At 42.4% G+C, this 16,661-nt stretch overlaps 1 protein-coding gene across 2 annotated transcripts in view; it reads right to left on the bottom strand.

Moving 5' to 3' along the window:
* LOC141083823 (ubiquitin-conjugating enzyme E2 E2) overlaps positions 1 to 16,661 on the bottom strand; it is a 278,410-nt gene that overhangs the window by 55,196 nt on the left and 206,553 nt on the right. The window lies entirely within an intron of this gene.

Genomic DNA, 16,661 nt, shown 5'->3' with positions numbered 1-16,661 from the left:
TTATCCAAGGATGATGTTTTGAACTAATGAAAGCATACCTCATTTTAGTTTTTTTTTCTATGCCAAAGCAGGAATCCTAATATATTCTGTATGTAATAAAATATGCAAAAAAAAACACATTGCAGAAATGCATAAACACACTAGACATTTCGCACATTAAAAAAAACCTAATATGAATATATACCAATTATAACCCTGTCAAACAAGTGACACAGTGAGCACTCTTCTTACCTAAACATTTTAGATTCTTTTTCTATCTGCACTGGTTACTAGAGAAGGTCAGGTGCTGCTTCAGTAGAGGCTAGCCAGCCAGCCATAAAGAGGTTGGCCGATCACAGCATATTAATGATCTAGCACTAGGGTAGGTCATTACTTTCAGATCAGAAGGGGTCCGACATCCCGCACCTCCATCGATCAGCTTTTATTTGTTCCAGTAGCCATTGGATGATCTGTTCTGCAGTGACAAGCTGGAGCAAACAACAGTTTTTGGTGGGGGTATTGGGTGTCGGACGCCCAATCTAATATTGATGATCTATACTAGGATAGGATATAAATATGCTTTCACTGGACAGCCCCTTGAAGGTAAGAATATAAATTAAAGCTTCTTCATTACTTCTTGCTTTACTAAACAATTGTTTCAAGATCAGTCAAATAGCTGGTAAGACTATACCTGATATAAACACCATTTGTTATCTGTGTTATCACTACTGACGGCTGTTGGCAGATTTTTAATCAATGGTTTATCATGAACCCAATGTGGCACCATGGAAAAACATGACTTGTCCTGCCATAATACAGCTAAGTGGATGGAAAAATTAAAATGTTATTGTTTTTGATCACTCAAAATGTAGTGGTCTAAAAAAAAAAAATTGTCTAAAAAATGCTTCTATTGTGCAGGAGATGCATAAACAGAGTACACATTGCTGGAATTGGAGTCAATGTAACTGCCTAGAACATAGTCTAATATATACTTACCTTGTAATGTCTTCACATCCTGTTCCGTCCAGGTGTGTCCGGATCCCAGAATTCCAAGCTACGGAAGTTCACCGACCGCCATATTGGGACACCCAAGTGATGGGTGTCTCAATATGGAAACACCACACACACACTGTACACACCGTATGCACCACACACACTGTATACGCCATAAGCACCACACACACTGTATACGCTGTATACAGCCTCTTGCATGGTACCACCAGCAGAGCACTGTCGTGAACACACCGCCGCCGGGATCAGCCAAATGATTCACTGACAGCCGCCATCTTTGTACAGGAGGAGCGCATGCGCAGTTTTAATGTGACCACCGCTATCTGTCTGCACAAAGATGGCGGCGGTCTGATTTACTGCGCCTGTGTGAATTCCACACAGGTGCAGTGAATCATTTAGCTGATCCCGGCAGCAGATGTGCGATGAGTCTACAAGCAGAGGAAGCCGTTCAAATTAAATGGGTTTTCCAACTAACGAAAGTTCATTTTAAAAATTGTCTGTGTCTATCCGTGTATGTAGCATACCACATCTCCTGGGCAAGGGAGGAAGCAAACACAATACTGACATTACAGCAGGGGATCACAGAGGATTCATTTTATGAGGTAAAATATTTCACTGACTGTTTTTAAACAATATTTTACCTCAAAAAATGTATCCTCTGTGATCTCCTGCTGTAATGTCAGTACTGCTTTTTGCTTCCTCCCCTGCCAGCACATGGGGTACACAGGTCAAAGAAGAGATGACATGAGAGGAGAAGACAGCAGATGGGGGACAGAGAAAGCGCACAGGGGTGAAAGAGACAGAGCACGGGGGGAGACAGCTCAAACGGGACAGCACTTGAGGGGAGAACACAGGAAAGAGAGACAGCAGATAAGGCGGATAGCACATGGGGTAGACAGGTCAAAGAAGAGAGCACAGACGGGAGAAGTCAGCACATGGGGAAAGAGAGAGTGGATAGATGGGTGAGCACATGGGGGGGAGGGAGAGATTCTCAATGCTGCAAAGCCTGCCCCCATCGTGACATTACAGCCCTCCCGATGCGATCGCATCAGGCCTCCATCTAGTTACAATGATATTTATATAGTACAATGAACAGAAAAAAAAAAGTGAAAGAAAAACAAAATGGTGCATCTACAAAAAAATACAAACAACAAAAGTTATTAAATAGTGATGAGTGAACATGCTGGGATAAGGTGTCATGCTCGGCTGCTAACCGAGTGACTTCGGCATGCTCGAATAATATGTGTGAGTCCCCGCGGCTGCATGTCTCGCGACCTTTCGACAGCCGTAACACATGAGGAAATTTTCTAATGACCATGCAATCCCTGTATGTGTTGCGGCTGTCGAACAGTCATGAGACATGGCTGCGGGGACTCGAACATATTTTTCAAACATGCCGAAGACACTCTGTTAGCACATGAGCATGCTCGCTCATGACTATTAATAAGTTATAGGCATCCCAATATTAAAAAAAAAAATGACAATCTGCTGAAGAAAATGCATCTCCTACCAGGGTCATTTGTCTGAGGCTTTCTAGATGTGAAACTGTCAGATGAATGAATTTTTAATATTTGTAGGACTTATTATTTCATTCAACCCTTGGAGGCTTTCCAGGTCTCTCAGGAGACACGTGCTATGAATTAATAGTTACACTACACACTGATAAGCCTCTATACTCAGGGTAAATATTCGGTGGCATTTGATCCACCCTTCCCTTATCGCTGATAAATATATTAGGCGTGTATAAACTGCTGAATACAGTGCAGACACCTCGTGATACTGGATTGGTGTCAGCAGATTTCTCTTACTAGGTTGACTCCTCTGGGAATTCCCAGGCTGAGACGATCATATTTCATACGCTATGCTCTTCAGGGTTATAAATGAAGTTCTCACAAAACAACTTCTTTACAGAGAAAAAGACCCAAATTTACAAAAAAAAAAAAAAATTCTAAAAATATTAGAATATAAAATATCCAAGAGTGGGCATTAAACTTTAACATGTTTGGATCGATTAACCTCAGATTTGGGCAGCACGGTGGCTCAGTGGTTAGCACTGTAGCACTGTAGCCTTGCAGCATTTGGGACAACTGCAAAGAATTTGTCTGTTCTCCCCGTGTTTGTGCGGGTTTCCTTTGGGTTCTCCAGTTTCCTCCCACACTCCAAAAACATACTGATATGGAATCTAGATTGTGAGCCCCAATGGGGAGAGTGATGATAATGTCTGTAAAGCGCTGTGGAGCCAGGAAGGAATTTTTTCCCCCAATGTGAAGCTTACTGATTGCCACATGGGTTTTTTTTGCGTTCCTCTGGATCAACATGTTAGGGCAAGTTAGGATAGGATATGGGTTGAACTAGATGGACTTAAAGTCTTCCTTCAACCTTAATAACTATGTTACTATGTTAATGGAGGTATATAAGTGAGTAAAATAAACTTGGGGACCATGTGATACAGTCATGGTCAAAACTGTTGGCACCCTTGGAATTGTCCCAGAAAATGAAGACCTTCTCCTTGAAAATTACTGCAGCTACACGTGCTTTGTCATACACGTGTTTATTTCCTTTATACACACAAAGGTTCCTGTGTACTGGTACAAATTCAAAAAAACAGAGAAAAAAAGGCAAAATTTCACACAAAACCCCAAAAATGGGCAGGACAAAATTGTTGGCACCCTCAACTTAATCCCTTAACCCCCAAGGGTGGTTTGCACGATCATGACTGGGCCAATTTTTACAATTCTGACCAATGTCCCTTTATGAGGTAATAACTCTGGAACGCTTCCATGGATCCCGTTGATTCTGACACTGTTTTCTCGTGACATATTGTACTTCATGGTAGTGGTAAAATTTCATTCAAATAACTTGCGTTTATTTGTGAAAAAAAACGGAAATTTGGCGAAAATTTTGAAAATCTCGCAATTTTCCAACTTTGAATTTTTATGCCCTTAAATCCCAGAGATATGGCACACAAAAAACTTAATAAATAACATTTCACATATGTTTACTTTACATCAGCACAATTTTGGAACCAATATTTTTTTTGTTAGGAAGCTATAAGGGTTAAAAGTTGACCAGCGATTTCTCATTTTTGCAACACCATTTTATTTTTACGGACCACATCACATTTGAAGTCACTTTGAGGGATCTATAAGATAGAAAATACCCAAAATGACACCATTCTAAAAACTGCACCCCTCACGGTGCTCAAAACCATATTCAAGAAGTTTATTCACCCTTCAGGTGCTTCACAGGAATTCTTTGAATGTTTAAAAAAAAAAATGAACATTTAACTTTTTTTCACAAAAAAATTACTTCAGGTCCAATTTTTTTTATTTTACCAAGGGTAACAGGAGAAATTGGACTGCAAAAGTTATTGTGCAATTTGTCCTGAGTACGCTGATACCTGATATGTGGGGGGGAACCACTGTCTCAGCGCATGGCAGAGCTCAGAAGGGAAGGAGCGCCGTTTGACTTTTTCAATGCAAAATTGGCTGGAATTCAGATCGGATGCCATGTCACGTTTGGAGAGCCCCTGATGTACCTAAACAGTGGAAACCCCCCACAAGTAACCCCATTTTGGAAACTAGACCCCCCAAGGAACTTATCTAGATATGTGGTGAGAACTTTGAACCCACAAGGGCTTCACAGAAGTTTATAACGTACAGCTGTACAATTAAAAAATCATATTTTTTTAAAAAAATGATCTTTTCACCCACAATTTTTATTTTTCCAAGGGTAACAGGACCCCAAAAGTTATTGTGCAATTTGTCCTAAGTACGCTGATGCCCCATATGTGGGGGTAAACCACTATTTGGGTGCATGGCATAGCTCGGAAGGGAAGAAGTGCCATTTGAATTTTTTGGCTGGAATTGGTATTGGACGCCATGCCACGTTTGGAAAGCCCCTGATGTGCCTAAACAGTGGAAACCCGCCACAAATGACACCATTTTGGAAACTAGCCCCCCAAGTAACTTATCTAGATATGTGGTGAGCACTTTGAACCCCCAAGGGCTTCACAGAAGTTTATAATGCCCGGGTGTGAAAATAAAAAAATCACATTTTTTCCACAAACATGATATTTTAGTCCCCAATTTTTAATTTTCCCAATGGTAACAGGAGAAACTGGACCTCAAAAGTTGTTGTCCAATTTGTCCTGAGTAAGCTGACACCCCATATGTGGGAGAAAACTACTGTATGGACACACGTCAGGGCTCGGAAGGGAAGTAGTGACGTTTTGGAATGCAGACATTGATGGAATGGTCTGCGGGTGTCATGTTGCCTTTGGAGAGCCCCTAATGTACCTAAACAGTGGAAACCCCCCACAAGTGACCCCATTTTGGAAACTAGAACCCCTAAGGAACTTATCTAGATGTGTGGTGAGCACTTTAAACCCCCCAGTGCTTCACAGAAGTTTATAACGCCCGGGCGTGAAAATAAAAAAATCATATTTTTTCCACAAACATGATCTTTTAGTCCCCAATTTTTTTTATTTTCCCAAGGGTAACAGGAGAAATTGGACCCCAAAAGTTGTTTTGCAATTTGTCCTGAGTAGGCTGATACCGGGGGTAAAACACTGTTTTGGCGCATGGCAGAGCTTGAAAGGGAAGGAGAACCATTTGACTTTTTCAACACAGAATTGGCTGGAATTGAGATCAGACGGCATGTTGCGTTTGAAGAGAACCTGATGTGCCCAAACAGTGGAAACCCCCCAATTCTAACTCCAACCCTAACCCCAACACACCCCTAACCCTAGCCCTATCCCTAACCCTAATGGGAAAATGGAAATAAATACATTTTTTTAATTTTATTATTTTTCCCTAACTAAGGCCGGTTTCACACTAGCGCATTTTCAACGCGCGCACGGCCGGGGGTAGCTCCGCCCCCGATCCGGCTCTCTGCCCGGCGTGCCCGCCCCTTCCTTGTAGCGCCGCCTCCTAGCGGACAGCGGCGCCTGCGATCGGCGCACCCTATCTTTAGCATAGGGTGCGCCGATCGTGCGCAGGCCGTGCGCTAGTTGCGCTTTGACCTGCGCTGTGCACGGCGCACCGTCAAAAGTGCACGCCGGGCAGAGAGCCGGATCGGGGGCGGAGCTACCCCCGGCCGTGCGCGCGCTGAAAATGCGCTAGTGTGAAACCGGCCTAAGGGGGTGATAACGGGGGTTTGATTTACTATTTAAAGCGGGTTTTTATTTTTGGCAGCTGTCACACGCTAAAAGACGCCTTTTATTGTAAAAATAGTTTTTCATCACCACATTTTGAGAGCTATAATTTTTCCATATTTTTTGCGGGACGAGTTGACGTTTTTATTGATACCATTTTCGGGCACGAGACATTTTTTGATCGCTTTATATTCCGATTTTTGGGACGCAGAATGAACAAAAACCAGAATTTCAAGAATTTCTTTTGGGGGGTGCGTGTACACCGTTCTGCGTGCGGTAAAATTGATAAGGCGGTTTTATTCTTCGGGTCAGTACGATTACAACGATACCTCATTTATGTCTTTTTTTATGTTTTGGTGCTTTTATGCAATGAAAACAATTTTATCTAAAAAATAATTATTTTGCATCGCTTTATTCTGCGAGCTATAACTTTTTAATTTTTTCGCTGATGACACTGTATGGTGGCTCGTTTTTTGCGGGACAATTTGACGTTTTCAGCGGTACCATGGCTATTTATATCCGTCTTTTTGATTGCGCGTTATTGCACTTTTTGTTCGGCGGTATGATAATAAAGCATTATTTTTTGCTTTGATTATTATTTTTTAAGGGGTTCGCTAAGGGGGTTAACTATTGGGACAGTTTTATAGGGCGGGTCGTTACGGACGCGGCAATACCAAATGTGTGCACTTTTATTTTTTTTTTATTTCCAAAAAATGAATTAGGGAATATTTTTTTTTTTTTTTATTTAGCGATTTTTTTATAAATTATTTTTACACTTTTTTTTTAACTTTATTACATTGTCCCAGGGGGGAACATAAATGTCATGTGACAGATCGCTGATCTGTCACATCACAGATCGCTGTGACAGATAAGCGATCTGTCACAGGCAGTGCAGAAGGCTTCCTCGTACCTGCGCTTTGCAGGCAGTGAGGAAGCCGGCTCCCTGCAGGCCCCCGAAGGTCCCCGCTGCCATTTTGGATCCGGGGACCTGCAGGGAAGGAGGCCCCCGCAGCAGCACTGCACATTGTGCTGCTGTGGAGGTCTCAGGGAAGCACGGAGGGAGCCCCCTCCCCGCCGATGCTTCCCTAAACCCCCGGTACACTGCGATCGTGTTTGAGCGCAGTGTGCCAGGGGTTATTGTGTCGGGGGCGGTCCGACATATTGCCGGGTGTCAGCTGTGATAATCAGCTGACACCCGGCCGCGATCAGCGGCGCTCACCACGTGAGCGCCGCTGATCGCTATGACGTACTATCCCATCCCTGGGAATTAAGTCCCAGGGCATATGGACGGGATAGTACGTCATGGCAGAAAGGGGTTAATATTTGGTTACACACACTTTGGAATAAGTCGCTTTCTATAACAATCCACAAGCTTTTTACACCTCTCATCTAGAATATTGGACCACTGATCTCTTGCGAACTGCTCCAGGTCTCTCGTATTTGAAGGTGCCTTCTCTCAACAGCAATTTTAAGATTTCTCAACAGGTGTTCAATGGGATTTAGATCTGGACAGAAGGCATGGCACTAGTTCAGGAGGTCTGTATGTTTTTTTCAGCTTTCTATAAAGGCCCGTCACACTAAGCGAGATTGCTAGCGATATTGCTTAAGTGTCACCGATTTTGTGACGTAGCAGCGATATTGCTAGCGATATCGCTATGTCTGATACTTACCTCCGACCGGCTCCCCCCGCTGGCTATCGCTGATCGCGCGAGAACGTCCTGGGCCGTTTCTCGTCAGCCGCTTCCTGCTGCTGCCGACGAGCAACGCGTGGACGCGGGCGGGAGGACGTCTTCAACGCCGCGTCTGACAGGTAAGTAACGAACGCCGACCGCTGCTGCATCGCTGGTGAGATCTTCCTGTGTGGCAGCTCACTAGCGACCATTTAGCGATGCACCAGCGATCCTGACCGGGTCGTATCGTTGTCGGGATCGCTGGTGCATCGCTAAATGTGACGGTACCCTAACTCACTGGTGTTTTTAAGAGACTGTTCTCTGCTTAGAGATCTAAATGGTACTGTTCTTAATAGGCAAAATATACAGTTATGATGCGAACATCGTACAGGAAAAAATGTCAAACAGAATACCGAAAAACAATTATAATCACATTTTTTATACACTTTTTTAAAATAAACATTGCAAACCAGTACATAAAATGGACACATTAAGTATTTCTGAAATTGCAAAAAAACGTACAATACATTCAGCATAATATTTATGGTGATTGGTAAAGGGGGTAAGTAAAAATGGAGCAATTGTTTTTTTTATTTATGCAACTCATAATTTTTATTTATTTTACTCATTTATATAGCGCTATAAATTCCACAGCGCTTTACAGACATTATCGGCACTGTCCCTGATGGGGCTCACAATCTAAGTTGCCTATCAGTATGTCTTTTGGAGTGTGGGAGGAAACTGGAGAACCGGGAGGAAACCCACACAAACACGGGGAGAACATACAAACCCCTTGAAGATGCTGTCGACACTTGGTGGGATTTGAACCCAGGACCCCCAGCTCTGCAATGTACTTAATGTTTGTCTGATGATTGTTCTGGACTAGGACATGCAAATTATCAATATCTGCTGCTGGCAGCTCGCTTTGCAATTGCCAACTAATGTGTCCCAAATATGCTCAATGGAAGACAAGTCTGGAGACTCTGCAGGCCATGGTATTACTTTCATACCAAGCAGGCTGCTAATAGTAGAGGAGCAACATGTGGCCTGGCATTGTTATGCACCGCAAGTGAAATTAGACGTCTTATATGCATACAAAGCCTATGGCATCAAACAGTGTCTACACAAGCGATCAAAAGGCATTTGCACTACATAAGATATGTCAGATACATAGCATCATAGAATGGTAGAGTTGGAAGGGACCTCCTGGGTCATCTGGTGCAACCCCCTGCTCAAAGCAGGATTCACTAAATCATCTCAGACAGATGTCTGTCCAGCCTCTGTTTGAAGACTTCCATTGAAGGAGAACTCACCACCTCTCGTGGATACCACTCATTGATACAGGTGTTCCAATGAGTTCACGCCACCACTTTGAAAGGCTATCATGGTGCACGGCAAGAAGACAATGCAGGCTATCATAGATGTCTATCCTCTTCAGCGATGAGACCCGCTTTTGTCATAGTTGCAATGATAATCAGATATTGGTCTGGAGACAAGGGCAATGCCAAGAAGCTAGATTATGGTGTGGAGTGGCATAATGTACGGCAGAAGGACCCCTCTTGTCTTCATTCCAGGTACATTAGCTACTTAGTGTTACATTGATTTAGTCGTGGAACAAGTGGTACAGCCATTTCTCCAAAGTGTCCCTGGAGCTGTTTTTCAACATGACAGCACTAGGCCTGATGGTGCTTGGGCTAGTGTACGCAGACCGCATGGCCGAAACATGCTATCCATTTCCTATAGACTATCCGGACTTGTCTCCCATCGCAAAGGGAACTGCCAGCAGCGAATCTTGAGGATTTGTGTGCCCAAGTGCAATCAGTGAAGGAATGTAAGCGAGTATTTTTCTGCACATGGTGCTCGATCTCACTTCTTATACATGTGAAGCTACAAATATCTGCTTATCTATAGGCTTTCTTTATAGCTTTTAAAGGTTAAGTATTAGGCTATGTACCCACGTATACAGAAAATTCCTGACTAAAAACCGGACTCCTTCCCAGAAAACGCACATTTATTTCAGCGCGTTTTTTTCTGGAGCATTCCCAGTCTCATAGAATATAGTTTGAAATGCGGATTTTTCCACGAAATTAATGAGCATGCTGCGCTTTTTTACCGCGATGAGTTTTTTTTTTTGCAGAAAAAAACGCATCAATATGCACAAAAAGTGCGGAATTCATTAAAATTAATGGGATGCTTCTTGTAAGCGTTTTTGCCGGGAAAAATGCTTAAAAACCGTGAAAAAAACGCTTACGAGTGCACACACCCTAAGTGTTTTCATGTTTCTCACCCGTAAAAAAAAAATTATGCAGCAATTTATGGTAAAATGTATTCAGTTTTACCATTCAATTTTTGGCCATGTTGCACACTATATGTGTTAATACTCCCTGACATGCTGTATATAAGTCTTCATAAAGTTCCAGGTTGGAATTGCACAAAAACAATATCTTGGCAGCAGCTGTGTTTTTCAATCTCTAATGAAACCTGCAATCAGTAGGAAACCTCTACACAGCATCACGCCACTGTATTCTAAGCCATAGGACTTCTGATAGAACCGCTTCCTAGTAAACTGCTTAATGAGCCATACACTGGCTAATGAATCGAATGATTATTGATTAAAGAAAATCAGATGGCTCATTATAATCATTACAATAAAAAAGACCGAAATCTAAAACCAAGCTCTAGTGCCATAAAAACAATGAAACAAAAACACAAAAAAAATCATAAACTGTCCCAAATAAAAAAAATGGTTATCTTACAAAACAGAAGGTATTGACTTTGCTTAATTAAGCAGACCAACTTAAATTGGTATGAAGTTTTATTAGCAATGATCCAAGGTGAAAACATGCAAATTACCAATCTCCTGGAAGGGAAGGAAAGAAAAGTACCGTAACAAGTGGTGAAAAGTGACACCTGGTGTAGATAGCCGGACTGTAAGAAATGATCAGACATTGGCTTACAGGAGAGCTACTGCCTGGAGAATGATAATTTGCTGAGCAGGACGACTAACAATATATAAAACATGCAGCAATACTGTATTGGTTCAGTTCCAAGTCAAGAAGAATTTTTTCGCAAATGTTCTTAATTTAAAATCTTGCACTGTTTTGTATATACAGTACGTCCCTGATGCAGATCTGTGTGTCCATATGGTAACAAACTATAAGAAACCACTTGGGTGATCTAATTACACTGTTTGCACCATTCTTGATAGTCTATATGTTAGTCACTTGTGCTACTATTGCCAGGCCATGCTACCATTTGCTATGGCCACCTCCCTTTGCTGTAGTCCATACTCCTTTGACATCATCATCCAAGGCCTTTTAACCCCTTCGCACCCGAGCCTGTTTTTGCCTTCGTGACCGGGCCAATTTTATCAATTCTGACCAGTGTCACTTTATGAGGTCATAACTCTAGAACGCTTCAACGGATCCTGCTGATTCTGACATTGTTTTCTCGTGATATATTGTACTTCATGACAGTGGTAAAATTTCTTTGCTATGACTTGCGTTTATTTGTTAAAAATATGCAAATTTGGTGAAAATTTTGAAAATTTTGCAATTTTCAAATTTTTATGCCCTTAGATCAGAGATTTATATCGCACAAAATAGTTAATACATAATATTTCCCACATGTCTACTTTACATCTGCACAATTTTGGAATCAAAATTTTTTTTTGTTAGGAAAAGTTATAAGAGTTAAAAGTTGACCAGCGATTTCTCATTTTTACAACAAAATTTGCAAAACCATTTTTTTTAGGGACCACCTCACACTTGAAGTGAGTTTGGGGGGTCAATATGACAGAAAATACCCAAAAGTGACACCATTCTAAAAACTGCACCCCTCAAGGTACTCAAAACCACATTCAAGAAGTTTATTAACCCTTCAGGTGCTTCACAGGAATGAATGGAATGTGGAGGGAAAAATAAACATTTCCTTTTCTTTCACAAAAATTTTCCTTTAGACTTTTTTTTCTTTACTTTCGCAAGGGTAACAGAAGAAAATGGTCTATACATTTTGCTTTTCAATTTCTCCTGAGCATGCCGATACCCCATATGTGAGAGAATAATACTGTTTGGGCGCACAGCAGAGATTAAAAGGGAAGGAGCACCACTTGACTTTTGGAATGCAAAATTGGCTGGAATCGATAGCGGATACCATGTTGCATTTGGAGAGCCCCTGACATGCCTAAACAGTGGAAACCCCCAATAAGTGACCCCATTTTGGAAACTAGACCACTTAGGGAACTTATCTAGATGTGTACTGAGCACCTTGAACCCACAGGTGCTTCACAGAAGTTTATAACATAGAGCCGTGGAAATAAAAAAAGCAACATTTTTCACAAATAAATTGTTTTAGCTTCATATTTTGCATTTTCATAAGGGTAACAGGAGAAATTGCTCCATACAATTTGTTGAGTAATTTCTCCTGAGCATGCCGATACCCCATATGTGGGAGAATAATACTGTTTGGGCGCATGGCAGGGCTTGAAAGGGAAGGAGCACCACTTGACTTTTGGAATGCAAAATTACCTGGAATCGATAGCGGACACCATGTTGCGTTTGGAGAGCCCCTGACATGCCTAAATAGTGGAAACCCCCAACAAGTGACCCCATTTTGGAAACTAGACCCCTTAGGGAACTTATCTAGATGTGTATTGAGCACCTTGAACCCACAGGTGCTTCACAGAAGTTTATAACATAGAGCCATGGAAATAAAAAAAAGCAACATTTTTCACAAATAAATTGTTTTAGCTTCATATTTTGCATTTTCATAAGGGTAACAGGAGAAATTGCTCCATACAATTTGTTTAGCAATTTCTCCTGAGCACGCCGATACCCCATATGTGGGAGAATAATACTATTTGGGCGCATGGCAGGGCTTGAAAGGGAAGGAGCACCACTTGACTTTTGGAATGCAAAATTACCTGGAATCGATAGCGGACACCATGTTGTGTTTGGAGAGCCCCTGACATGCCTAAATAGTGGAAACCCCCAACAAGTGACCCCATTTTGGAAACTAGACCCCTTAGGGTACTTATCTAGATGTGTATTGAGCACCTTGAACCCACAGGTCCTTCACAGAAGTTTATAACATAGAGCCGTGGAAATAAAAAAAAGGAACATTTTTCACATATAAATTGTTTTAGCTTCATATTTTGCATTTTTATAAGGGTAACAGGAGAAATTGCTCCATACAATTTGTTGAGCAATTTCTCCTGAGCATGCCGATACCCCATATGTGGGAGAATACTACTGTTTGGGCGCATGGCAGAGCTTGGAAGGGGAGGAGTGCCATATTGGAGAGCAGATTTTGCTGGAATTGTTTGTGGGTGACCTGTCACATTGTCAGAGCCCTTGACGTGCCTAAACAGTGGAAACCCCCAATAAGTGACCCCATTTTGGAAACTAGACCACTTAGGGAACTTATCTAGATGTGTATTGAGCACCTTGAATCCACAGGTGCTTCACAGAAGTTTATAACATAGAGCCGTGGAAATAAAAAAAAGCAACATTTTTCACAAATAAATTGTTTTAGCTTCATATTTTGCATTTTCATAAGGGTAACATGAGAAATTGCTCCAAACAATTTGTTGAGCAATTTCTCCTGAGCATGCCGATACCCCATATGTGGGAGAATACTACTGTTTGGGCGCACGGCAGAGCTTGGAAGGGGAGGAGTGCCATATTGGAGAGCAGATTTTGCTGGAATTGTTTGTGGGTGACCTGTCACATTGTCAGAGCCCTTGACGTGCCTAAACAGTGGAAACCCCCAATAAGTGACCCCATTTTGGAACCTAGACCCCCCCATGGAACTTATCTAGATGCGTAGTGGGCACTTTGAACGCCCAAGTGCTACACAGAAGTTAATAACGAAGAGCCGTGAAAATAAAAAAAATCATATTTTTTCCACAAAAAATTACCTTTTCGCCCTCAATTTTTTTTCCAAAGGGTAACCAGAGAAATTAGACCCCAACAGTTGTTGTGCAATTTGTCATGAGTATGATGACACCCCATATGTGGGGATAAACCACTGTTTGGGCGCATGTCAGAGCTTGGAAGGGAAGGAGCGCCATATTGGAGTTCAGATTTTGCTGGAATGTTTTGAGGATGTCATGTCACATTGTCAGAGCCCCTGAGGTGCCAGAACAGCATAAGCCCCCAAAAGTGACTGCATTGAATGTCAAAAAAGTTTAAAAACGTGGTTCTGTATGGAAGATTTTAAAGCAGTCATGGAGGCATAAGGCTGGCAATGATGGGCATTGTGGGCAATAATAGCGGGTATCATGCCTCATTCCTCTCTTGGAACATACACGACATCTTCTCTGGGGGTTCTTTCTTGTTTCAGTTGCTGGAATGAGTGCAATAAAATGTCGCTCAGTGAGTCTTCTAACATCTTCAGATTCTAAAGGATTGGCGGGGACAACATTTTCAAAAACAAGATGTTCAATGACCTTTTCCTGATAATCAAGGAAAGTATCTGTATTTCCGGCTTTTCTGTACAACACAAAGGAATTATATGTGGCCACCTGAAACAAATAAATGACTAACTTCTTATACCAGGTACATGATTTTCTTGATACCTGGTATGGCTGTAGAACCTGATCTGCAAGGTCCACACCCCCCATATATTTGTAGTCAATGACAGACACAGGTTTTGGAGTAGTGGATCCCTGATGGTCCGCAATGGCCTTTGTGGCATCTGTGTGGATCGAGCTCAGGATAAAAATATCTTTTTTATCCTTATACTTAAGGGCAAGCAGCTCTCCATTGCGTAAAGCCCCTGACTGCCCCTTTCGGAACTTTTCGTTGACCAACGATTGTGGAAACCCCTGACGGTTTTTGCGAATGGTCCCACAAGCCCCTATGTTATGGTCAACCAGACTTTTAAATAGGGGTATGCTGGTGTAGTAGTTGTCAACATACAGATTATAGCCTTTTTGTAAAAATGGAGTTATCAGCTCCCAAACAATTTTTCCAGATGTCCCCAGATAAGTAGGGCATCCTGGTGGGTTTAGTTGGCTATCTTTCCCCTCATAAATGCGAAAAGCAGCTGTGTATCCGGTTGAACTCTCGCACATTTTATAGAGCTTTATTCCGAACCTTGCTCTCTTAGAAGGAATAAATTGCTTGAGGTGCAGTCTTCCTTTGAATTTTACAAGGGACTCATCAATGGAAATGTTTTCTGTTGGGGTGTAGAGCCTCAAGAACTTTTCTGTTAAGTCTTTGATGATGGGTCTGATTTTGAATAGTCTGTCATGTTCTGAGGCATCTCTGGGCAGGGATTGACTATTGTCGTTAAAATGCCAAAACCTCATGAGCATTTCATAACGGGTCCTAGGAAGAACTGCAGAAAACATAGGGGTGGCTTGAACAGGGCGGTTGGACCAATAGGACCGAATGCTCGTTTTTTTTACAAGCTCCATAGCGAATGTAAGTCCTAAAAATTTTTTCATTTCTAAGACATTAGTTGGTGTCCATAAATTTGACCTAGCATAATAGGATCGTGGATTCTGGCTGATGAATTGGGACGCATATAAATTTGTTTGTAGGACAATATGCTCTAGCAAGCTGTCATAAACAAATTAAAAAAATTAATTGGTCCAAAATTTTCCACCTCCACATTTATACCAGGAATGGCATTAAAATTAGGGATGAATGGAGTAGCCGAATCCGAAGCCTCCCATCTGGGAAATGCTACATCAAGAGGCAAAGCCCCTTGGACACTGACGTGCGCCAATTCACGAGCACTAGGGACAGCGCTAGTACTGGGCATAGTTCCCTGAGTTGGAGACGTTTCTCCAGAAGCGCTATTTGTTCTTCTTGTTGTACTGGTCCTTGTGTGTGAAGATGGACCAGAATCACTGCTCATTTCTGAGCTATCACTGTCGCTGCTACTAAAGCCCTCGAAATCCACATCGCCATCTGACACTGCGCTTTCTTCACTGTCAGAACATAACAGTGCATAAGCTTCCTCTGTACTATAATACGGATGGGCCATTTTATTAGTTTTTATTTTTTTTCCAGAAATAGAAAACTCTGAGGTGACGTGACTGACTGATGTGACATGACTGACGTGACTGACGTGACGTGACTGACGTGACTGATGTGACGTGCCTGACGTGACGTGACTGACGTGACTGATGTGACGTGCCTGACGTGACGTGACTGACGTGACTGACGTGACGTGACTGACTGACGTGACGTGACTGACTGACGTGTCGTGACTGACGTGACGTGACTGACTGACGTGTCGTGACTGACGTGACTGACGTGACGTGACTGACGTGACGTGACTGACGTGACGTGTCGTGACTGACTGACGTGTCGTGACTGACGTGACGTGACTGACTGACGTGTCGTGACTGACTGACGTGTCGTGACTGACTGACGTGTCGTGACTGACTGACGTGTCGTGACTGACGTGTCGTGACTGACTGACTGACGTGTCGTGACTGACTGACGTGACGTGACTGACGTGACGTGACTGACGTGACGTGACTGACGTGTCGTGACTGACGTGACGTGACTAACGTGACTGACTGACGTCACGTGACTGACTGACGTAACCCTAACTTTAACCTAACAGTAACCCTAACTGTTACTAGCCCTAACCTGCCTTATCTGGGTTTTTTATTGTTTTTTTTACTTTATAGCACAATTGCTGCCTGGCACAGCTGTTGCCAGCAGCACTTGTAACGCTGTTTCTCCTCAAATCTCTCACTGACAGGAGAGATGTCAGTGAGAGATCTACAGAATGCTGTAGATAAGCCCCTGATGGAGGTGACCGCATCTTATATGCCAAAAAATAGGTGACAGATTCCCTTTAAGGCCAACTAAAACTGTTAGGCT

Source organism: Dendrobates tinctorius, unplaced genomic scaffold, assembly GCF_039654945.1.
Source record: "Dendrobates tinctorius isolate UK_male_01 unplaced genomic scaffold, ASM3965494v1 ptg000005l, whole genome shotgun sequence".
Classification (NCBI taxonomy): Eukaryota; Metazoa; Chordata; class Amphibia; order Anura; family Dendrobatidae; genus Dendrobates; species Dendrobates tinctorius.
This window is presented reverse-complemented; position numbering and strand designations above follow the sequence as displayed.